At 32.9% G+C, this 27576-nt stretch overlaps 1 long non-coding RNA gene across 1 annotated transcript; it reads right to left on the bottom strand.

The window, feature by feature from the left end:
• On the bottom strand, window positions 1-26186 carry LOC127843229 (uncharacterized). Its single transcript, XR_008032146.1, has 2 exons — window positions 25726-26186; window positions 1-836 (listed from the first exon to the last, which is right to left on the bottom strand). It is a non-coding gene; the product is annotated as an uncharacterized LOC127843229 (long non-coding RNA).
• Between the last annotated feature and the right edge of the window lie 1390 nt (window positions 26187-27576).

Genomic DNA, 27576 nt, shown 5'->3' with positions numbered 1-27576 from the left:
TAGCTATATATAGACATATAAGGAAAAATGCCCCACCCCCTGGTGCCCATGTTTTTGAACCAACCGGAACCATTTTTGAACTTGCCCAAGATATCATTTTGACAAATCTTCTGAACAAGTTTCATGATGACGGACAATAAACCGGAACAATTTTTTAACTTGTCCAAGATTTCATTTGGAAAAATGTTCTGACCAAATTTCATGAAGTTTGGACAATTAATGTGGCCTCAAGATTGTTTACAAGGCAAATGTTGACGCCACACAACACGCACTCCACGACTGCCAAAAGGCGATCAAAAAAGCTCACCATTAGCACATTGTGCTCAGGTGAGCTAAAGGGCAAAAAGATAATCACTAGAAATTTGTTCCCACAAAAAATGGTTCTGGGCAACTTCCTAACCATGAACATATTCAGTAGTGTGTCCTGCTTCATTAACACATACTTTCATCCTTAAATATGTTTTGCCATGCTTTGATCTGAATGTAAAAAGCGAATGTCCAGGTTTCTAGCGTGCGTATTGACAATAAATTGCTTTGGATCACTTCGTTCAGTATGTAACACTCAACCCTGATAGGCACAGTGATCTCAACTTGACAGTCTCCAACGTCAGCTGAGTCTGGTTCTGTTGTTGACGATGACTAACCACACTGAGTTGCTTTGTCTTCATACAATGCAGTGTTGAGAGAAGTATCATCCTCAATTCTCAGTTATGGATTCATCCTCATCGAGCAAGAAACCATCCTCAAGCGCTGTTGGGGATGATTCATCATGTCGAGATGGCTTGTGCTTCTTCTGCACCCCATAACTCAGTCACTCCCTCCTGGGCATGGCCAAACTGAAAATACAAATGAGCATATCAGATGAACACCAAATAATATGAAATGTATTATATGCTATTCTAAATTTAGATAAAACAAGAGATGTGTTCATCAGAAACACAATGCCCCCTACTGTGCCGCAATTTGACCTTTGACCTTGAAGAATGACCTTGACCTTGAACTTCCACCACTCAAAATGTGCGGATTCATGAGATACACATGCATGACAAATATCAAGTTGCTATCTTCAATATTGCAAAAGTTATGGCCAACGTTAATTTTTTTTCGGACGGACGGACAGACTGACATACTGACAGTTCAACTGCTATATGCCACCCTACCGGGGGCATAAAATATAAAGGCCTCATGGAATTTATAAAGAAGGCACATAAGCATGCAATTTATAATGTTTCATATGTGAATTCTTTTTCTTTCTATCAGCATTTTAACCATTTTAACCCAACAACATTCAGGCTGTTTAGTTGACTTGTTACTGCATAATGTAATAATGGCAATTTCTCCATAAGATACAAAAGACTACTGCAGTTGACGGCCAGTTCCCTTTAAAATAGGATTTATGTGTGTTACATGAATATTGTAACTTAAAAACTCTTCCATTATACAAAATTCCTTTTCTTGTAATAGAATGAGCTTCATTTTTATAAATTCATTGTCATATTTAAGCAAATGAACACAGAAAGACAATAAACAACCAATCCACCATTTACACCACACAATAACTGGTAATAAGACAAAATGCTGTCTTATTTCCAGGTATTGTGTGGTATTTAATATTACCTGAGCTAAGACACCTTATTAAATTATCTTCCTATATTATAAATTGATCAACAAGTACCTGTTTTAAATTAAATTCTTAGATTTAATATTCCTTGATCAATGGATTAAAATTAAATTATTAATTAAATTCTTATCTTAATTATTAAATGACTCTTGTTTCAAAACTAAATTTATAAATTAAATCATATATTAAATGATCAATTTATTAAAACTTTCCTTAACTTATAAAACTGAAGCACTTTTTTAATTAAGCACATTCTTCGATGATTTTAACTACACAAAATAAACAAACCATTATTTATACTAATTTACACAAAGTAAGATTTTGAATGAGAATGAAGTCAAATTATAAATGTTTAAATTATTATAAAAAGTTGATTTAATTGGGGAGGGCTAATCTCTTATCTGGCACCATACTGTGTCTGCCATTATAACTTTGATATACATCAAATGATATACGTCACCATTCGGTGGACGGACGGACTGACCGACATGTACAAAAAATCTACCCCCTCTTCTTTGAAGGGGGCATAAATATGGGAAACCATAAAACTATTGAAATCAGAAATTTGCTTATATATAAATGCATAATAGATTGTTAAATGAGGCATGTACTGATACGTCTTGCTAATTATAGCATTTAAACTTAGAGCAGATAATATAAAGATTTTTTAGAGATTAAATTTTCCCCCCACAACTAAAATTTTGTACATAACATCTAACTGTATTTTTTTCTTTATCAATTGCGGATTTTAAAAATTCACTTAACTTTGTTAAAACAGAAAGAGCTTTCTCTTACATCACACATTCTCACAAGTCATATATTTGTACAAAATGCATAAACATATTTTTGGTGTTATTTTGATGCATGTGTATTGTGTATTTATTATTATGGTAGTTTGATGTTTAGCTGTATATGCTTATGTCGCAAATAAACTCGCTGTTCTGTTCTGTTAATTTTATAATATTGGGATTTATTGTGCTCGAATAAAAGTCAGGGGAAGTCTACACTGTGTATTAGCAACCTGCTGTGTTGATCACTATCTTATTAGCTCAATACACAGGCACCTGGCTACTGTACTGGAAAAATTGGATTTACTGCCAAAATAACTGATTTCATTTATTGCTAAATTGTTGTGTACCTTAAAAAAACTTCAATAAATAGTAAACGCTCTACCATTGTCTTATATTTATACCATTTGAAAAAGTTAATGACAATTATTGCAAGCATCCGTTTTATTTACCATTATTATTTTAAATACGCGTTCAATGGCAAATAATACAGGTAAAATCATTATTTGATGTGGATATCAGTACAATTAATAAATTTTAATAAATGTCTATATATTCTAAGCATAGCATACGCAATTGTATAATTCCGAACTAATATAATTTACTTAAATATGATCTAGCTAGAATCAACATCAACATGGATCAACATCACCGTTGTACTTTTTATTTAGTTTTCAGTAATCTGTCCTTGAAATAGAGGTAGCCTTATTAAAGACAGCGCTAAGTGTTAAAGTGGAGATTAAGAAATAAGATCTATTGCATCGCACTGGCGGTATAGCCTGTAGTCTTAAATAAGACACATTTAAGACATGGATAAAATACAATTATGACACATATGAATCTTTCATTTCTTCAAAAAATAAGCACGTAGTCACATATAAATAAGACACATTTAAGACACATAAACAATATGAATAAGACACATTTGAATCTTTCATTTCTTAAAAAAAGCATGTGAATCTTTAGAATACAATATAAAATAACATGTATTACTGACACATTATTCTCAAACAACATGTTTAATTTAAAAAATGTATCCGTACAATACTCAATATCCTTTTACAATGAATTTAACAAGTTTTCTTTAATGACCGATTCATCAAAGAAACACAAATTCCCAACCATTAACAACATGTTCAATTAAAAAAAAAAAATGTTTCCGTACAATACTCAATATCCTTAAAAAATATTGCTCAAAAATCTGTTTTACTATATAACGTCTGGCATTTTTACCTTTGGCATTTTTACCTATGGCATTTTTACCACTTTACCTCTGGCACTTTTACCGCTGGCATTTTTACCTCTGGCATTTTTACCGCACACCATATAAATGGGTATCAAAAAGTAAATTTCAGTAGTGTTAAAGATATCATAGCAAATTCAATAAGTATACTGTATTGATATGACAGAAATTAAAATTCAAGTATGAACTGTGTCCACTTTATCAAATTCTAGTATTTTAAATGGGTCCAGTTTATAAAACTTCTTGTATTGAAATTGGTCCACATTCTCAATGGTATCGTATACAAATGGGTATGCTTTAAAAAAAAATCTTGTATCAAAATGGGTGTACTTTATCAGAGTTCCAGTATAAAAATGGGTCACATTTCGCAAGTCTCAGCGGTCTCAGTCCCCCCCCCCCCCCAAAGAAATACTTAAATTACTTCCCAAAATGTATAATATATTATAACATCATTATTTTTTTTGCAAGCATTCCCCACACATTTGGCAACGTCAATATGGTGAAATAATCAAAAATAATATTTTCATGATATTGTTGAAAACACAATAAGAATCTTTTATTGACATACCATATATATATATATCGCTCAAATCAGCCAATGGAATAAATGAAGTGTCTTTATTTGTGTCTAGCCGCAGGAAATTTTATTGGACAGTCTGTCTTACAAAGGTCAGGTAAGGTAAAAAGCTGGCTTAGTCAGCTTCCACGAGAAAGTACAATTGAAACATATACATGTAACTGTTAAGCATGTGCTAATTATAGCAAAAAACAAAACCTGCATATTTAATTGGCTCTGGAGATAATCTGTCTACTGGGGTCGGTGATGTCCCCCAATAGCTTATCTTATTAGTTAATTTATAAACTGCAGTGTGATAGCTCTTATAATGAAGTGAAGCAAAATGTCTATGTCACAAAAGAATGTTACTCTCAGTTGCAACTGGGCAAACATGTGGTCAATAACTCGAAAAAAAAATCAATGAAATTAATGATTTTAACTTATTTTTTTACATGATTAATGTTTTTTTTCATTGATATATTATTAATTGGTAATCTCAACCAAAGTGATCAAATTGATTACAAATGTATTAATTCATGCATTTAATAATATTTGGGCTTCTAGACCCTTTATCAACCACTGTTCATCTATAAAAAAAAATCCTATTCTTATTAAGGGTGTCACGATACGCTCCCCTTCATTACTATACGTATCGCGGTACAGTGTGTACGATACAATACGTAATGGGATACGTATTGTCAGATGGAAACAACATACAAACCATTTTAAACCATTTTTTCAATTTTATTTAAAGACCTCTACATACATTCATTTCTTTAATTTGTAAAAAATGTTTTTTTTATTTTAAATTCATGATTACAAAATTTGTCATTTAAAAATGTGATATGAGATGATATTGGGAGAATTTCCGTTAAAATTGATCCAATTACTGTGCCACATATTTTATTGATTGCGCCAATGAAATCTTTCTTGCCGCGTATTGTTACAACATCCAAACATTTAAAGTTTACTTGGCGCGTTGGCGCATATGAAAAATGCTGTACCGTACCATACGCACTCGAAGGCGTATCATGCACCGTACTGAGAGGAGACTATTACGATATGCCCGGGTGTACTTTGTCCAGGGTTTTCCATGGAAATCCATGGAAAATATGAGGCTGGAGTATTCGGACTAAGTTTCCAGCCTTTTCCAGCGGCAATATTTTAAAAAAAGGGTGGAAAATTGTCCATGGTATGTAGAAATAGCCTGGAATAGTTTCCATGGTTTTCCAGGCTCCCTGGAATAATTACCATGGAACAATTTCCAGGGTTTTCCAGCCAGCATGGAATAAATACCGTCCGAATACTCCATGTAATCTGGAAAACCATGGAAAACCATGGATTTATTTCCAGGGTTTTCCAGATTACATGGAGTATTCGGACGGTATTTTTTCCATGCTGGCTGGAAAACCCTGGAAAATGTTCCAGGGTTTTTCCATGTTCAATATTCCATGGATGCCTGGTATAACATGGAAAATTGTCCAGCGTTTACCATGGTCACTGAATAGAAAAAGAAATTTCTGGTCTAAAAACAATATTCATGTATTAAATGAATACAATACTCACAGCTTAAGTAAATCATAATTTAAGGTTAGATTAAAACAAAACAAAAATCAACATAATGCCTTAGTTTCTTCGATGTATTATTTTGTTCACAATTCATCAAAATATAACATCAGATTACAAATTGTGTTACATTTATTTAACAAATTATTCAGATCAAACAAGTGTTGTTTAATACATGCTTACAAAGCCTCTAGGTCCATAATCATAAATCAGGCCCTTACATAACAGAACAAGCGCTCCTTTAAAAGTTAAAAAGTATAATGCAACCTTCACAACATGTATTCAAAGTAACAAAATACAAGCAAGTCAAGTAATATACAGTAACAATTCACGAACCCTGTACAAACGATATACAAGAAACAAAATGAAAAATTTAAGTTATTTTTAGCTGCTTCATGTATGTCACAATATATGTAGCTGAACATGAGCACAAGGATAATATTTTTATGTCCCCCACTATAGTAGTGGGGGACATATTGTTTTTGCCCTGTCTGTTGGTTAGTCTGTTGGTTGGTTGGTCTGTTGGTTGGTTGGTTGGTTTGCACCAACTTTAACATTTTGCAATAACTTTTGCTATATTGAAGATAGCAACTTGATATTTGGCATGCATGTGTATCTCATGGAGCTGCACATTTTGAGTGGTGAAAGGTCAAGGTCATCCTTCAAGGTCAGAGGTCAAATATATGTGGCCAAAATCGCTCATTTTATGAATACTTTTGCAATATTGAAGATAGCAACTTGATATTTGGCATGCATGTGTATCTCATGGAGCTGCACATTTTGAGTGGTGAAAGGTCAAGGTCATACTTCAAATATATGTGGCCCAAATCGCTTATTTTATGAATACTTTTGCAATATTAAAGATAGCAACTTGATATTTGGCATGCATGTGTAACTTATAGAGCTGCACATTTTGAGTGGTGAAAGGTCAAGGTCATCCTTCAAGGTCAGAGGTCAAATATATGTGGCCCAAATCGCTTATTTTGTGAAAACTTTTGCAATATTGAAGATAGCAACTCGATATTTGGCATGCATGTGTAACTTATGGAGCTGCACATTTTGAGTGGTGAAAGGTCAAGGTCATCCTTCCAAGTCAAATATATGGGTCAAAATTGCTCATGTAATGCAACTTCTGCAATATTGAAGCTAGCAATTTTATATTTGACATGCATGTGTATCTCATGGAGCTGCACATTTTGAGTGGTGAAGGGTCAAGGTCAAGGTCATCCTTCAAGGTCAAACGTCATATAGGGGGACATTGTGTTTCACAAACACATCTTGTTCTCAGCTACTTTCACTTTAATGCAATTTAGGTGCTTAATTTCATTAAAATACTTTTATATAATTTTATTGTTCAAAGAAATTCAGAACATAATAGATGTACATGTATTACTTTCCAAGTGACAATTTAAAATATAATTGCAAATCTAAAACTTGTGTAGGCAGCTTAGTAAATTATAAGTACCCAGGTGGGATAAAATTACAGTTTTTAAAAACTTTTTTGTTAATTAGCTGGGCTTCAGTAGGTCGTGGATCTTTTATAGAACTTGTACTGCTGTTATACTGTAGGGCTCCTGCATGATCTCTGAAAGAAAAACAAAGCAAACAATATTACAAGAAAGTCATAAGTTTTTTACATTCATCTGTAAAAGTAAATGTGCAGCAATCATATGATTGAATATCTATACTTTAATGCTCATTCATATTTTTATCTATTTTAGATATTTCATATCACTGCTCAATTCTGTACATCTGGCTTTTTTGTATTCGAGCGAACATTTACGATCCTAAGTAGTTTGCAAGCGGGCTTTAATCTACTTGCAAACAGGAAAACTGAGACTTTAAAGTGAATAAATTGGTGATTTTACTTATATTTTTATAATGACTCTCTTTTATTTTGAAATTTATATTGTTGTTTTCTTAAATGCCCCAAAACGGGGTACACTAGCATGTTTCTGGAAACTCAAACATATATAGGAATTTTATATTCAGATATTGCTATATGAAAGTTATGCTAATTTGCTAATTCATATAAAAATAACCTGTAATTGAAACTAGACCAAAATATTGGATACCAAAAAGACAAAATACTTTCAGGTGGTTAACACTAAATAACTTATATGAGCCCGGGGCATAACAATATTTACCATGAATTTGTGGCCATGTTAGTCCTCTTGGTAAATGCGCCAAAAGAGCCGCTTTGCTGTCTTGGGTTATTTCCCTGCCAAACTCTGCAGTATCTTCCATCAACTGGTCAGCTACAGTTAAAGCACATAATGAAAATGTATATAGAAAAGAATTCAAGTATTGTTTTAAATATTTAGTAAAATGGTCTTTCAATAATAACTTACAATGAAGTTAATACATCACAAAGCATAGCATAACAAAATTTGTTGGTATGATTAGTTCAAATTTATTATTGCTATAATTAGAAAGATGTGTAATTCTATTGGTATGAAAATGCACAGTGAAACCTAAAAAACAATGCTATTGGTTTAATTAATTTATTTATAAACATTAACAGCATTAATGAGCATTGAGTTCTTATCATGCACAGCACATAACTCCCTTAGCCTCAGTTCCCTAGCCATGCATTATAAACTTCCGATACTACATTCAAGCTTATTAATATCTCCACATAGGACTTCCTTTATCAAGCTGCAAACTGCACTTAGTGAAAATGTGTGTGACAGCTGCTTTTAAACTTCTATATTTGCCATACTTTTACCTAAAATGTCACATAAAAAAGGTCTACAATGATGACATAAAAAGAATAAATTTAAAGGAATATTTAAAAATAATGAAAAGCACAAACCTTCAGTTGTTGTTCTATTCCTAGACAGACTTCTGAAACACTTGTATGCATCACTTTTTAACAACATTTCATGTCACTTTCCAAATGATATCCATACATTATTATTTTAAGAAATTCTTGTTAATGGAAAAACTCATTAACTCTACTGTTTGTGAAATTACATTAACTTCATTTTAACAACAAGTTTAACCTGCATTTTTTTCTTCAATACGCCTTCTCCAGAATTTCAATCTAACAGGTAAACTTTCTGTATTTGAACTCAGCCAATCAGAAAAGGCTGTGATATTTTATAACCAATAGATTAGCCGCAGACACATCTGACTCACACACAGGCTTTTCAGATAGTTTGTTAATTGCAAACCTGGACTGTAGTTAAATATTGAGTGTGTATACACCTTGAACAGGGTTAAGGAATTTAAACTTGTAGACATTGCTTTGAAAGTTACTTCTATTACTTCTACTACTAGTACTACTACTACTACTACTACTTCTGCAAAACTACTACTACTATTACAACAGCCACAACAACAACAACAACTACCTACTACTACTACTACTACTACTACTACTACTGCTACTACTACTACTACTACTACTGCTACTTCTACTTCTACTACTACTACTACTACTACATCTACTACTACTACTACTACTACTACTACTACTACTACTACTACTACTACTACTACTACTACTACTACTACTACTGCTGCTACTACTGCTACTACTACTACTACTACTACTACTTCAACTACTACTACTGCTTCAACTACTACTACTACTGCTACTGCTGCTGCTACTGCTGCTGCTGCTGCTGCTGCTACTACTACTACTGCTACTGCTGCTGCTGCTACTATTACAACTCCTGCTGCAGCGACTACTACTACTACTGCTGCTGCTGCTGTTACTACTACTACTACTTCTACCACTACTACTGCTGCTACTTCTACTTCTACTACTACTACTACTACTACTACTACTACTACTACTACTACTACTACTACTACTAGTACTTCAACTACTACTGCTACTACTACTGCTACTACTACTGATGCTGCTGATGCTGCTACTGCTACTACTGCTGCTGCTGCTACTTCTACAGTGAGTACTACTACTGCTGCTGCTGCTAATGCTACTTCCTTTACTACTACTACTGCTGCTACTAGTATTGTTATTATTATTTATACTACTATTGCTACCATTACTGCTACTATTCCTGTAAATGCTAAAACAACAACACAATAGTAACTGCTACTGTCACTTAAATTTGCACCAATAGTATAATTATCAGTAGTTTAACTGCTTGTACAACTTATACAACAACCACTTTTACTTCTACTCCTACAACATATTCTACTGCCAGCACCAGCATTACTACTTCTACTACTACTACTACTACTACTACTACTACTATAACTACTACTATTTCTGCCCAAACTATGCACATTGTTTTATGTTTTATTCATATGTTGTGTAAATTGTTGAACTCTGATTTACTTTGAATAAAATGTGTTGCATTTTTATAAGTTATTTTCTCCTCTTATAAAGTCTAAGTTTTTTCCAGGGTTAGCTGAAAATGTTAGAGTCTTTTCCATGCTTAAAAAATTCTATGTTCCACTTTCCATGCTATCTGGAAATATTTTCCAGGGTTATCCAGCCTAAATCCAGCGTTTTCCATTCCTTTTCCATGCTTTTCCATCCAAGGCTGGAAAATGCTTGGAAAAAAAGTCCACGTTTCATGGACATTTCTAGAACAAAACCCTGGAAAACCCTGGAAACTGTTTCAAATTCCAGGGATTACCATGGAATTCCATGTTATACCATGGATTTCCAGCCTAAGTTCCATGATTACCCTGGACAATGTACACCCGGGTACCGTCCCACAGAGTACCGTGACACCCTTAATTCTTATCCTATTAACTTGCACAAAAAGAAAGATGCATGGTACTGCACGATTATTGCATTTGATGTTCATGGGCATTTGAAAAGTGCGGTCACTCATTCAACTTCTATCAGAAAGGAAAGAAAATGCCAGAGTCTCTCCACTGGTGCAGAAGTTGCATGAATTGCTTTTTTAAAATGTAACTTGTATACATGGGTTAACATGGTTCACTAAAATTCTCATGAAATCAATTATTTGACTGATTACTTAACTGTTCCCACACCTAATTAAGCTCCAACACTTATTTTTTGCATAAATGCAGATCATCAATGCAATAGACTGTATTTGGAACTCAACTAATCGTTAGGTACAATAAACTTTTTACCATTATGACCCTACTGTCACATGAATATTCTGGTACCGTACTTACTTAGTTTGAACAAGACTATTTCCAAGCAATATAAGTCCAATACCGATGAAACTCCACCATTTTCAGCAATATTTCTAGTCTATTTGTTGCCATACCAATCAGAATTATTGACATTGGAACACAATGAATTGACATGCATAATCTCCATGTTGCCTTCTATCCATGTTTCAAGTTTCATGAAAAAATATGTAGAACTTTAAAAATTATCGCAGGATCCACTATTTTCAGCAATATTTATAATCTATTTGTTGCCATCGCAACCATAATTCTTGATGTAGGAACAAAATGAAGTGACGTGCATAATCTCCATATTGCCATCTATCCATATTTTCAAGTTTCATTAAAAAATATGAAGAACTTTTAAAGTTATCACAGGATCCAGAAAAGTGTGACTGACTGACTGACTGACTGACTGACAGACAGAGCAAAAACCATAAGTCCCCTCCATTTTCACCTGTAGGGGGAATAACAATACGCATTCCCGTGGATCTAGGTCAATTTTATTTGTACCTCATGTAAATTAGTGGAAAAACCAGTTGTAGGCAAGTTCCAAATAAGAACTATTGTTCAGACTTAATCCCTTTAAATACCCCTCGGACCGAGAGCTATCAGAGATCTACACCACTTTAGTAATTAACTACATGAGAAGTTGGCAAGTGTCTGATGTTGTTAATGTGTCATTTGTCTTCATGAATTGAAATTGAATCTGCTTTTGGTCAAAAGTAATCATAATCATAAAATAATAATGAGTAATGACCTCTTGTAGAGGTAATCTATAAAATTATTATTTAAGTAATACAAAAGCTATAATTAATGATCAATCCATGATTAATGAAAAAAGTAATCAATTAATAATCATGATGATAACAGATTAACAATTATGATTACCCCATGTCTGCTACTGGCAACTTATTGAAAATATAACCCCATTTCTCAGGTAAAAAGTTTTATCAACTCATCAAATAATTATGAAATGGTATTTGTACTAAATACTTCACGTAAAAATGAAGTTAGATTATAATTTGACATTTGCACAACAGTAGATAGCAGCTTGTGCTTCAGTGATGTGAGACACAAAGAAACTATTATCAAGCATGTGCAATACCCTTAATGTTTTGAAGCATATTTAATTTGCATGAAATGTACAACTCTTTTATCTTAAAATAATTAATGAGAAAATCAGAGCTTCCCTTGACATACTTTTTTGTATCTTCATCACACCCTAGAGTGAATTAAAAAGAGCCAAAACAAAAACACAATTTCTGATAGAATATTGGAAATAGTGTCACAAAGCATTTGGAGAGAATGTTCAAAAGAAATTGTAAATCAGGGCTCGAAATTAACACTCGCACACTCGCAAAATGCCAGTGAAAAATACTGATTAGGAGTTAAGTTTTAAGCCACTAGTATTTTTTTGCGAGTACATAAATAGTGGGAAAAAAACTAGTAATATAAATGCACTCGACGTCATGAACGCTAAACCGTAGCTGGGCTCGAAATTAACACTCGCACACTCGCAAAATGCGAGTAAAAAATACCGAATGCGAGTCAAGTTTTAAGCCACTAGTATTTTTTTGCAAGTAAATAGTGAAAAGAAATGAGTAGGTATAATGCTGCTCGACACATGATCACTAAATCTTAGGTCAATTTATAGAACGCCCAAGAACCCTTATGCGTAAGCGCGCACCTTGTATGTAGACTGGTATATACAGACACGCGGGTGGTATTGGTACAAAGGAAGTGAAACAGTCGACTATTCACACATGTTCATTGAAGCGAAAAATAACTTGTCACTTTATTCCCACAGACGGAAATAACACAAAATATACATAATACAAAAGATAAAGCAAAGTTAACCGTTTAGTTAGAAAAAACAGATTTTAAACCCTTCTATGAAAACAGTGGATTAGTGGAAAAAATAACTTAAAATAAGACTAAAACTTGTTATAGATGAAGATGGTCAATCAACCTAATGTGATACAAGGAACTGATATCTTTGTATGGTTGCAGAAATAAAATGTGTATACATGTTAAGTACTTTTATTTTGTTTAAATAGAACTAAACTAAAAACCAAGGGTTTTTTATGTTTCCATCAAAATTTGCAAGAATGTTTTTGATTTTGCGAGTTGGTATTAAAGCTGCTCGCAATTTTTTGCAAGTAGTAACAAAAGTTAAATTCGAGCCCTGCGTAGGTCAATTTATAGAACGTCTGAATACCTGTATGCGGAAGCGCACACCTTGTATGTAGACTGGTATACTTATAGTACAGATACGAGGATAGTATTGGAACAAAGAACGTGAAACAGTTGACTATTCACATTTGTTCATTGAACTTGAACAGACATGGCGTCGAAGCCAAACATAATTAGTTTCTTTTTGCATACAGACGGAAAAAAAATACGAAAGATGAAGTAAAGTTAACCGTTGATTTGTATTTTGGTGACGTCGCACTCAACACACGATATCATAGCTGATTTTTTTCAATATTTGAAAAGTTTTAAACCCATTAAAAATATCCCAAACTGACACTTAAACTTTGTTTTCTGAGTGAACACGACACACTTATATTCGAAAACAATGCCCTTATGGTCCAAGGAACTGATATATTTGTATGATTGCAGAAATAAAATGTGTATGTTAAGAACTTTTGATTTTGTTTTAATAGAACTAAATTAATGTCCGAACTTTTTTATGTTTCCTGCAAAATTTGCGAGACTGTTTTTGATTTTGCGAGTTGGTATTAAAGCAGCTCGCAATGTTTTGCAAGTAGAAAAACAAGTTAATTTCGAGCCCTGTAAATACATTTTAAATGTTTATTTATGGATTATGATGAACAATTTAATGATCAATATAAAAAGTGCTTATGAAATGCTGGGAACAAATTAAAATGAATGTTGCCTGATTGAAATCCCATTGTGGTTTTTCCAGAGACTGTTTATCATCTTTGATGTGAGGTGTGAGCATTTAGAAGCCCTTAAATCAATTGAAAGTCTGTCACATTGAATCTTAAATTATGATACTGAATATTGAATTGTGTAAAAGGTCCCTTTTTTGGGCTGGACTAAATGACTGCCAACGTATGACATTGAACAACAAGTTTTACTGTAAAGTGTCAAATGAGCAGTACAACAATTGGCCCAGTGACACCCCATTTGCACAAATATTTGTTTGGTACTTTTTCAATCATTTTTAACCCTAGCATTATAACTCCTTAGTAAACTCCTAACAACAAGTATCGTTGAAAGCGATGGATGCTCCCCGATGATGCGCTTTGTCAATCTATGTGTTAATAACCACCTAAAAAAATATATTATTAGCCTCGGTGACCTTGACCCCAAATGACATCAAGCGTCATCAAAAGGTAGAGGTCTATATATGTAAGGTACCTACATGCCAAATATGTAAGAGATCAGTAAAATATTGAAGGCGCTATGAAAAACTGTAACAAAAGTGTGACGGAAAAATATATAATTAGCCTCGGTGACCTTGACCTTTAACCCAGTGACCTAAAAACTCATCAAAAGGTAGAGGTCCATGCAAGGTACCTACATGCCAAATATGAAAGAGATCGGTAAAGTAGTGAAGGCGGATGGCCCTATGAGAAACTGTAACAAAAGCGTGACGGAAAATCTATTATTAGCCTCGGTGACCTTGACCTTGAACCCAGTGACCTTAAACCTCATCAAAAGGTAGAGGTCCATGCAAGGTACCTTCATGCCAAATATGAAAGAGATCAGTAAAGTAGTGAAGGCCCTATAAGAAACTGTAACAAAAGCATGACAGAAAATCTATTATTAGGCCTCTGTGACCTTGACCTTGAACCCAGTGACCTCAAACCTCATCAAAAGGTAGAGGTACATGCAAGGTACCTTAGACATGCCAAATTTGAAAGATATCCGTAAAGTAGTGAAGGCCCTATGAGAAACTGTAACAAAAGTGTGACAGAAAATCTATTATTAGCCTCGGTGACCTTGACCTTGAACCCAGTGACCTCAAACCTCATCAAAAGGTAGAGGTCCATGCAAGGTACCTACATGCCAAATATGAAAGAGATCGGTAAAGTGTTGAAGGCGCTATGAGAAACCGTAACAAAAGTGTGACGGAAAGAAGGAAGGAAGGAAGGACAAACACTATATGCTCCGCCAAAATTTTATTTCGGGAAGCATAAAAATATAACACTTGTTTAACCCTTTCCCACACAAAAGCAAAGTGGAAGTGGCTATGTGCAAACAGCATAACTTCAGAACAGCCTGTGAATAAAATGCAGGCTGTTCAGGTTTTATGCTGTTTGCTGCTCATCAGTATCTAAGGGTTGGAAATGAAGCCTTTAAAACTTGGATTTAGTAAGAAAGGTCTTGAATTAAATATAACTTTCTAAGTGACTACAAATGCGTCAAAATACGTATCTAAGGGGTAAAGGGATAAACAAAAAGTAAGGATTTGTAGTAAAAAACTAAGAAGATTGCCAGTAGTATTAAAAACAAATAAAACTATGTATTTAAAACTGATAATATTGTCTTTGTGAAATTAATCTGCAGATTCATTAGCCAATTGTTCTCAATAATTAAATCAAATACAACTGATAGATTTACCATGCCAACACATTGTTTAAAACAATTATTATAATACTTGTTTTCCTCAATAAAAAAACAACCTATTTCGTCTTCATTTAAAATTAATAAAAAACCCTCAAATCTCAAGATTGTTTGACCTGGAGATAATAAGATATTTGTGTGGAGTGTGTCCTTCAGCTTATCAGTTACTGTGTTACTGATTGTAATCTAATAAACCGTGGGTGACTGTGCTCTCTAGGGGTCTAAGGTGACAAAATAAGATAAGACTGGATGCATGTATTTAAGAGGGCATAAGGCACTATTTGGATTTTTTAAATTAATAAATGACATTAAATAAAAATAGAAACTAACAAACTAACAGCTCATAGATTATGGGCATTCAATAGTGGTGATATTATATTGTTAGCAAAAAACAACTGCATTCATTTATCAAAAAGAAACTTAACACATAAAATTGTCTATTTGGTATCTGAAAAATCTTTTCTTGCTGAAATTGTGATGTGCACACCATCAATGCATTTGGTTACGTAATATCCCATATTTCTACGAATTCACTGATGGTATTGACACAACTTACATGTAACTGTAACAATAATAAATATTAATAATAATTATAATGCGAAAAAGTTTCCATCGTAGATTTTCATTTACAAGTAATTGATCGCCTGATAATAAAGGCCAATTTGGTGCAGTCACACCAGCAACAAGTATTTGATTTCCATTCTGGGACCAGGGTCCATGTAAATTGTTTCGGAGGTAACAATACAATATAGGTGGAGCTAAAATTAGGTACTCTGGTTGATCCACATGGCACATGACCATGTCAACTTTAAAATATGTTTTTCAGTGAGTCAGAGATTAATGCATAGAATTAAGCTCTTGAAAATTCTTCCCACATTTTGAGTCTTAACTGCAGGAGCTCCAGGTCAACACATTGTCATAAGCATGATAATACATATTCATCATCACACACTGTCATGTAATTATTCAGGTGAGGAAGGAACTAAGAAATAAAATATATGCACACATGCACACATTTGTTCACAACCTGTGGCTTTCAAGCCTAAAAGATGCAGCAGACGTAAACATCCTCAGGTGTGAAAAAATGATGTTCAATAAATTAAAAATAATCTACAGTAGATACACTTGATTAACCACACAGACGAAATCTACAGTACTGTAACGACACTTAAGCATGTGAATAATTTCATCATTGTTCAATTAATGGATTTTTTTCAACATTTGACCAACAAAATTTTTGTTGTAGTAAATACATTCAATACCAACAACAAAAAAATCAATTATAAAAGTGGATAACATTCATTAACCCTTTCAGTGCGGGAACCGAATTTTAAAGGCCTATGCAAAACATGGCGTCTCATCAGGATCCAAACTGTTTGCTATTCTGATAGTATTCTTTGAAAAAAATCAAAGAAAATGCTAATTTTAGAAATTCAGCAGACGACGTTTTAGCAGACAACAAATTTTCCAGCTTGCAAAGGGTTAAGGGGGCAGGGGATATATTTTTGCCCAAAATTCAAGTTCCGAAAGGCAGCAAACAGTCAAATCCATTTCATCAAAACAGAAAGTGACACAAGAACGCCTATTTGTGTCAGTGTCATAACAAAGCGCTAAGGCAACATGCATTGAAAATAAAACCAAAGACAAGGCCAGCTTCTTCACTTGTGAAACTATTGCCCTTGATCTTCCCCCTGGAAGCGAGACAATTCACCCCCAAGACAATTGACATGACGCCTTATCTATGATTGCTCCGCCCACTAGAATTGATCCACCAATCAGCGATCGATTAATCGGGCGCACTCGTTAGCAACGACCTGTCCGCCATTTTCTAGACAAGCTACATGTTTAGGTTCACTTTTATTCCAACGAGTTTCTTTTGTTTTCCTCTTTAAAAAAACGATTAAAAATGGTTAAACGGTGTCAATGGGGATTATGTAACTCGGACAATCGATATCCTGACAGATTAGTTGGTGACATTGAATTTATTTCGTTTCCAAAGCGGAAATTTCCAACGAGGCAATGCGGTCTTGACAAGAGCGAGTGGAAGCTTCAAGAATTACCGAGATCCCCTTTATAGAACATTAATTTATTTCACAAACTTGAAATGTCATATAAGCAATAACTAAGCATTATTAAGTATGTATTATGTCACATGTTCATGTAAAATAATTGAGAATTTGGTACCCAATTCGTGTTACTTTACTACGAAATCCCCGTTAAAAATCGCGTTTCTGTGTGTGTCAGAAACAAGTGAAAACCATTTTGTTATTATTTTAATAAAGACGTATCGATAAATGCTATTGTAAAAGAGTTATTATTACTGATATTAGTTAACCAATAAATGAGGTAGCTTCGGGGAAGTCGGTACCTGCGCAAGCGTCTGATATTGGTAGCCTTATTAATTTATAATAGCCTGACCGTATTCCATTTCGTACAACGCTAATTTTATATCAGACAATGTCCAAACTTACTGTGTTGTTTTTGCGCTTTAAATTATACTGATTGATAAATGTCCCATAAGCAATGTTTAATATGATTAATATCACTTTTATACGCAATAACATGTGGGATTGAGGTACCCACCTGGCGTCAGAAAGGGCATAAAAACTTCACCAAATTCCCAGTTATAAAGCGCTATTTCGTGTCAAATACACGGGTAGGGGGGAATATTTCAGTAAAAATTTTGTTAATAACACGGGTAAATACCGGTGAAGTGTTAATTTATTGCAAATTCCACCATTACACGTAATAACGGGTTCGATTTCGGTAAGCGTGCAAGTGTTTGGGAGCGTGTTTAATGTACCGATTTACCCGTTATAAATAGCTGGTGTTCTCTTTAATCGTATATTTTTTTTGCATTTGCAGAATAACTAAATTGCATCAACTCCTTTACAAGTGTAATATGGTGTTAAACAAGTCCATAAAATCATCTGGAGTATCGCGTAAATCTATATGCAGTCTCTAGGCAAAGAAGCCATTTTGGTGAAAGCTTGTCTAGGTTTTCTTCCCGCTGAGCCACGTGATTAAGTGGGCGGAGCAATCACTGATAAGGCGTCATGTCAATTCACCCCGAGGAGACAATTCACCCCCTAGACAATTCACCCCTGCTCCTGGACATTTTTTTTTATCTTTTGCTGTTTGTTTAGGATTTAGTAATTACAGATATCTTTTTTCTAAGGATAGTTATTTGTATTCTTTTTTATTTTTATGAAGTTCTAATAAAAGCATATTAAGATGTTCTCAGAATTTCTTTCTTTTTTTCATAAAATTACTTGCAATTGAAACATAACTGTGCTTTTTATCTATTGATGTTTGTTTTTGTTATTAACAATATCTTATTATTAACAATATCTTATTATTGTTTTTATGTCATTAAATAATTTATTATGTGTTTATGTTTTATTTAAGATTGATTTTATTCATTAAAACAGTTTATATTTGTAAAAAGTGTATAAATAAATAATAATGGTATTGGATACATTATTTGGAAATAATCTAATTGTTTTATTTGATAAGTTATGCAAGATTTCGAAATTTTTATAAAATTACTATATTTATTTTTAAATGGGAAATATAATATAAAATATTTGTCACATAATCAGTCAACAAAGTAACAACACCTAAAAAACAACCTTTTTCACACCCATAAAGGTATCAATAAACAGATAATCTGTCAGGCATTTAGAGCTGATGAGGGTACTGATTATCTAATGGTAGATAAGGCTATTACTGATTGGGGTTGCTTAGAGATAAGGCTGTAGTATGGAATGAGTTAACATACTGTATGATTGAAGTGGACTTGAATTGAGTACAATTTTAGTAAAAAGTACATTACATTTCAAAACATTTTTAAGAGGAGCATACTAGCGGTATTATAGTAGATTTAATAAATCATGAGGTATTGGTGTATAAGTAGCATTTTAAAAAATTATAACATAAAATGGTGTGAATTTGATACTGGCTTTGAAAAGAATACTGATAATTGCAGACTAAAATATGTTTCAATACACAACATTACAAAACACAACTTCTATCACTAATCCTTCAATGAGAGAAAATCCAACAACTTAATGGATAATAAGAATAAAAATAATAATTTTGTTAATGAAACACTTTTGTTTATAGGCAGTTAAATAAAAATAATAATCAAAATATCAGGTGAACAACAATGGAATTTTTTAATACAATACCAGGTCTTAGAATTGCCCAGCCCAACATAATTATTTGTCAATGTGTGTAACTGAAGTCTTTGTTTATCTGTGTTGACACTTTGATAAAGCCTTGTCAGGTGTGTGAATGCTTATCATGTACCATCATGTAACTCTAATGGAACTCAAAACTCCCCATTTTTCTCATGTAACTGCGGCGTGCGTCAGGGAGAAAATTTATCGCCCATCCTCTTTTCCCTTTTCCTAAATGACCTTGGGAATTACTTAGAATCTAAAGGCCACCATGGTATAGAACTTACAAATCCAGAAAACGATATTGCTACTTTTCTCAAAATAATTGTACTATTATATGCAGACGACACAGTCTTAATTGCTGAAAATGCCCAAACACTACAAAACTGTCTGAATGACTTTGCTGATTACTGTAAAACATGGAAGTTAAATATAAATAAGGATAAAACAAAAGTAATTATTTTCGGATCAAGGCAAAATAGAAACTTCTCTTTTAAAATAGACAACACGTCTCTAGAAATTGTTAACTCATACAAATATCTAGGTGTTTTTTTAGCAAAATCTGGTAGCTTCCTAACTGCAAAGAAACATCTTGCACAACAAGCAAGGAAAGCAATGCACCTACTCTATTCAAGAATTAATAACCTTAATTTACCAATATATCTGATATTAAAACTTTTTGATAACACTATCCTGCCAATATTAACATATTCAGCAGAGGTTTGGGGCTATGAAAGCATTGATTTACTAGAGAAAATACACAATGAATTTCTGAGAAAAATTTTCAATCTAAGAAAAAGCTCCCCACTTTATATGATATACGCAGAATTCGGAAGATACCCCATAGATCTCTCTATAAAAGGCAGAATGATTGCATACTGGAATAGATTAATAACTGGGAAACCGGATAAATTAGCATATCTCATATATAAATACATGTTAAACCTTCCTAACTTTGAATCTAAATGGATAAATTATGTAAAAAATATCTTCACACAAACTGGCAGAAATTAAATATGGCTAAATCAAGATCAAATCCAAAATAAAAATATAAAGTACACTATAAAGGGCATATTACTTAATCAATACCAGCAAACCTGGCATACCTCACTTCAAAACTCAACAAAAGGCTTAAACTATTCAATATTTAAGGATAAGATTGAATTAGAGAAATATTTAATCACACTAACTAAATATGAATCATCTTTATTTATTAAACTTAGAACTGGTAATCACTTTTTCCCAAATGAGACAGGTAGATGGACCAATCAAGACATAAATGAGAGAACATGCCCTCATTGTACATGCAGAGATGTGGCGGATGAATTTCACTACATGCTTATAATGTCCCTTTTTTAATGAACATAGAAGGAAGTTTATAAAAAATACTACTACTGTAGAACAAATACGCTAAAATTTAAAGAATTGTTGACAACAAGGTCCTTAAAGGATTTTAAAAAATTATGTAAATTCATAAAAGTATTATTTCAAACATTAACCCGCTGATAAGTTTAACTTGGTGTATATGTTAAATTATGTTTGTTATCTTTTATGTATTTCAACAATTAAACCTCATAAGACTAATTCATATCCACACAAAATATTACTTTAAACGCTAACACGTTGATAAATTTATTTATATAGAGAACAAAATCATGTCTAATGCAGTACTTTTTGCATTTCGTCTCAATCAATCAATTAATATTTTATAAGATGAATTAATCATCTTACATATTGGTATTACTACATCATAGTTCATGTTGAATACCTAACTTCATTCACTACGCATGTTTAAAATATTTTTACGCATGTTTTTTCAATCTGGCAACAAATATCAATGTCACAAATTTGAAATTACTGATTTACTCATAAATGTTGTTAGCAAATTGTGATTTATATTTTAAACCTTGCACTAGCCAAATTATATGCAATGTACATGTATGTTTGTATCTCAAGCTTATTGTTAACCTTGCTGGAATATGTTTTTTAATCAATGACACTTGACACTTATTACTTATTGCAGCAATTCTACTCATCCCCCCTCTCCATCACCCATCCATGCCTTTCACCATTGATTTCATGTGCCATGTGTAAACTTACACAACTTCACAAATACATGTACAGTAAAGTACTTTTTGTCATGCAATCTCACTACTGCAGGTCAAATCGACACAATTTAGTACATGATTATATAAAGCTACTTGCTGAAACAATAACATAAAGTCCTTTACTTACGAATCACATGGTCACTGACACAGGACAAACATGGGCATGGTTAATCTGGCCTGACACAACATCGGTCAATGTCACATGAATGGGTCACTTCACATTTGATCATTACTTAATTTAAACACACCAATTAATCCCAAGTAGAATTACATTAACAGACAATTTCGGTCTACAACATGTAAATCTATACGTCACTTTTGAAAGTTTAGTTAATATGCGATCTATAAATGAAACACTCTCCACGATTATTCTACAGAGGAAACAGTGAAAACACAAACAATACGCACATTTCTGACCTAATTCCAGGGTTTACACACAGATCAGCGAAGCGCTGCAGACAAAAATAAATTAACCAATCAAATTCACCGGGTTTTAAATAGAACCGAATGGAAAAACCATAACTATAGTCTGCATAAGTAATCCATGTAAACAAACAGGTTATTCAGGCCAAAGGAATAAAAAATGTTTATTTCTCAGGTCAACATCATCATTCCCCCACTCAATTCAAATGTATGTCTCATATCTTTTTTCATCTCCACTTCTCTTTCTCTTTTCTATTTTCTATGTAAAGTTTAACACCATGTCACAATTGTTAATAACTCTTTGTAAAAGATGCATTGTCACTGTATACTCATGTGTCACTATATTTGTGATTTGAGCTTAATAAAGGTTATGTTGTTGATGTTGTTGTTGCTTGATTGTAATACCCATTAATAGCACGCTTCCAACCAGATTAAATTTCCTTTCTTTAATTAAGGTTTTCTTATCAATTAAACCATAATATTTTATTAAATTAATTATCCCATCTAACATGAATAAATAAGTAATTGTCATAATGTAAAATTCTAAGAATTAAATGAAACTAATTAATCAACTTCAATATTTGACAAAGTTCTCAAATAATAAAATAGCAGTTAACCTAATAATATTATTTCAGTCTTCACGATAGTTCATTTTATCCACTAGCCATTCGGGCTACTGGAATGGTAAAGACAAGTAGCCCAGCAGCAAAATTACTAGCCCAAAGTAAATTTGTTAAAATATACACCCTGATAAAGGGTTTCATCTTTCAATAGCAGTTAATCTATTAAAAGTAAAATTGTATCCAGGGTATGTTAACTGTAAAGCCTATTGCAAAAACAATTGCAACACAATATAACAAGTCAGTGTAATTATGTCCTTTATTAATTATAAGTATTTAACATGTGATAAACAACTTCTTCGTTCATCTAATCATCACTGCAATCCTGGAGATCCTCTTAGTCAGAAACCATATCCTGTAAAACAAGCAACCTGATAGTTATTTTCCAGAAGTTTACTTGACAAGTGAAGGCATAGATGGCATACTTTTATCATACATGTTGACTTTTTTCTTATGCTGTGTTTTTAAGCGTAGCTTATTAAACTCTGTCTTACAGAAGTAGCTTCTCCTTCATCACTGATTTTTTACTACTTTTCTTGAAATTCACGTTTCCGTGATTTTTCATAGTCATTTGTTGACTTACGATCAGAAGTGGGCAGTTTCTTGCCAGGCTTCACACCAGCTACGTATTTAAGCATTATGCAGCCTTATGCGCGTAGGGACTTACAACTTTGGAAATAAACCCACAAACAAGGTTACAAAGTAAAACGATGTTTATTCGGGAAATGCAAGCCGCGTACGTCGATAAGTTTACTTCAGCAGAAAAACACATCAGCATGACGTGTGCCACTAGTAAATAACCAGTCTAAATTGTTCACCACGTGGCCTGTGTTACGACTCGAAAATGACCGTTGAATGTATGGACCAATCGGAACGCGTTTAAATCTCGTATTTTAGGCGAAGTTGAACGAAGTTCTGTCGGAAATCTTCGCGACGTACTCACAAAATAATGACTTTTATCACACTTAAAAATGAAACAATATTGATACACGGAATTTCTACTGGCCCGACGGGCGTACAATATGGCAATTTTAATAGGCCCGAGCTATAATTTACACGCCCAGGCCAACAGGCGTGCGCTTATTTCGCAGACTGTTATTTAAATCCAATGCACAAATATTATAAATACAAAATACTTAATTTGTTTCAATTTTATATGTTGTAACAGTCTTCACGCTAAATATTTTAGCCAAATAGCCCTTCGGGCTAATACGATGGAATTTTGAATAGCCCGAAGACATGTTCAATAGCCCGAGGAGGTCAATTTAAATCTTATGACTTTTTTGGCCAGGAACACCAAAATAGTTATTAACAATCAGAAAATCTACTTCCATTAGTAAAAACAGATGCATGTGATTACAGTAATAAAGGGTATAATGTTTCCTTTTGAAATGCATTTTATACAAAATGCACCAGATAATTATGCTGTTTATTGTAACTTTATTATTACACATGTTCTCATTCAATGATTCCATTAATCAGTTTGACCGGTGTTTTGTTTTATTTAAAAGCGAATTATTATCATGTTTAAAAAATATCCGAAAAACTTCAAAAATACATCAGCCTATTAAAATAACAGATTATTATCGTATTATTACTAGGACAATCGCCGGTGAATTTCTGAATTGTCGGCATGTGACTTCAGAACAAAAGGCCACTGGGTGTGTTAATTGCCCAATCTACAAGTGACAATGTCTGCTTCTTTAATTTACTCCCGATGTTTTGATAAGCATGTGTCAACCGTGAAAAGTATTGTATATTTGTAAACAGATTATAAGTAGCAAAATAGGTCACGTAGCAGAACGAGATTACAGAATAAACGAAAGTACTACAATTATTAATAATACATTAAAAAAACTTATTCTAATGCACAAAAATAATTGATTAAAACACATGGAAACCTACCTGTAATAAGTATCAATTTGTTTTAACCCAATGCGTACAATATCCCTTACAGACTCTTTAATTTTTATTGAAAAAATTACTTGTCCATTTTTCATGAATTATAAATACATTTTCGGAAAACGCTTCTCAAATTAAATACGCTTCTAGATTGGTCATTATTTTAAAACATTACGAAGTGCCCGATGCGCGAACATCCCGGAACGTGATCTACACATGTTCAGTTTGAATAACCTCATCTTGGTTGGGCGTCAATTGCATCATTACTTTAAATAGCAACATACCCGGATGCTTACACGACAGTTTAGAAAAATGGCGGCCGCATGCTTTAAAACGTCATTTTAGGCATTTAAATAGCAAATTTAAACGTGCTTCTTAAAAACGCGTATAAATCAGGTTATTGATATGACGCTCAAATATTTAATCGACCGATCGGGCTATTTTATTAGCATTTAGGATCGACCGACCGGCCCAAGAATCGACTCGGGCTTCGGGCTTATAGGCTAATTCGAAGACTGTTGTAACACAGTTTATAGAAAAATAACATTGGTTGGATTGCATTTGACAAAAAACACTATTTCATCTTTCATTTACATACTACATTTATTATCTTCACATCAAAATTGTGCTACAAAGTCAAAATTATAACCCCAAACATCTGTTCACAACTTATTTTTAAATATGACAAAAGCAAATGACAATACAATATCATATAAAAAATATGGCAGTGAATTGTCTTGGGGGTGTATTGTCCAAGGAAATCAAATTCTGGAGTGAATTGTCCAGGGGATGAATTGTCTTGGGGGTGAATTATCTGACACCCTTTCCCCCACCCACCTACTTTTTAATGAAAAATTGAGAAATTTTACCCATTTCATGGCATGCAAAGTACATTCAAACAGAATGCAATTCTAGTTTTGGCTACATTACTCATTAATTTCAACCATGTGCTGTGCTTATTTAACTACAAGTCTTTAGATTTTTCACAATTTACCTTTAAAGTTCTGTTCTGTTTCTGCAGCGTGAAATATTGACCTTCGCAAAAATCTCCTTTTTGGAGATCCAAAATATCCTTGCAAGGGAGCTGTCGCTAGTTTCAATGTTGTTTTTTTTACAATATTTTGAGACAGTCTTTCTTAAACCTAACACAAGAAATACCTTTTATAAATTCCTAATCGATTTTTAAAGACCATAGGTTACCCATACCCTAAAGATATGTAATTTTTTCCCCCTTTCACTGATATGTGCTCGGTACGACTAAAGAGCGTATATGTCTATGTAGTGTCTATCGCAACCGTTGTTTATTTTTGGTGTTTTCACTTCATATACACTTATATTTGTTAATGCAGCATCAACATACTACAACAATATCCCGGAAAGAGAAAAATAATGCATTTGAATATCAACCGTAGTTTCGTTTTGACAACTGACGACATACAAGATTCGATTTACGAAGTGAATCTTAATCTAGTTTTAGTGCAGATTCGTTCATACGACACAAAAACACTATTTTGTTTTACGGATCATTTCGGATTAGAGGACTGGGTGAGTCATGTAAAATATCGATTATAATATATACTTTTTATAAACAACTGGCAGCAAGATGAGTTGCAGATAATTCAGTAACCACATTTAAACTAACTCTTTTGACCTGTTAATTATGTTCAGCTCAATTCAACAGTGAAACATGCCCATAATATCACTTTAATTGTTAATTTGGAATTGTAATAATAAACCATATGTCACCTAATCAGTCAAGAAAGTAACAATACCTGAAAACACCATATCCTATTTCCCACCCCTAAAATTACAATAAACAGCTAATCTGTCAGTCATTCAGAGCTGATGAGGGTACTGATAATCGAGGGGTAGATAAGGCTATTACTGATAGGGGTTGCCTAGAAATAAGGCTGTAGTATGGAATACTTAAATAAATATTTTAATTTGTCATGCTTTACAATTTAATATTTAATTAATTAATGTAGAACTGTAACTCATGTTCAAATTTTGATAATGCTGGGCAATTTTATTAAATTATTAATTAAATACACATTTGATTCTGTAAAATTGTATTATGACTGATTATTATTGTAAAATTAATAATCTTTGCGTACAAAAATGTTTCAATACATGTAGGTATGATAATCATATATACTCGGTTTATATGATACTAAGCTATACGTATTTGTACTCACGTTAACATTATTGTTATACGTTTTTTACTTATAATTGTGTGCGCAATAAGTTTTCCATAGGTAACGGGATCTTCATTAATAGTTTTATGACAAATATTAAATTCTTAATAATTCATAGTTCTATCAGTCTTTATGTCCTATTCATTAAATTACTATATTAGTGTACATATTGTAAATCTTTGATAATGTGTGTAAATATTGAAAAAAATATTAAAATAAAAGTATATAGATGTATTTCTACTTGTGTACATATTGTACAGCTTTGATACTGTATGTAAATATTGAAATAAATATTTAAATAAAAGTATATAGATGAATGTCTACTTGTGTACATGATAAAGCTTTGACAATGTGTGTTTCAAATATTTTAATAAAAATAATAGTTTAAAAAATATATTTTAAAAAGTACTTTTACTGTCTGTTATAATGTGCCGATAATGTAACCTGGTGTAAACACAATTTGTTAAAAAATGTGTTATTTTGTGAAAATATTGCAATAAAAAGTATTGAACTAAACTCTGAAAGTATTTCTCATTTGTGTTTATGCATGAATAACTCATTCAGAACCCATCAACACATCAATAGTTTCACTACCGTGCGAGTTGACTTTTAGGTACGGGTTGACTTCCGTGCGAGTTGACCAAACAACG

The sequence above is a fragment of the Dreissena polymorpha genome, chromosome 8 (genome assembly GCF_020536995.1).
Source record: "Dreissena polymorpha isolate Duluth1 chromosome 8, UMN_Dpol_1.0, whole genome shotgun sequence".
NCBI classification, from domain to species: Eukaryota; Metazoa; Mollusca; class Bivalvia; order Myida; family Dreissenidae; genus Dreissena; species Dreissena polymorpha.
Note: the sequence above shows the minus strand (reverse complement) of the source record. Positions and strands in the feature narration are given on the sequence as shown.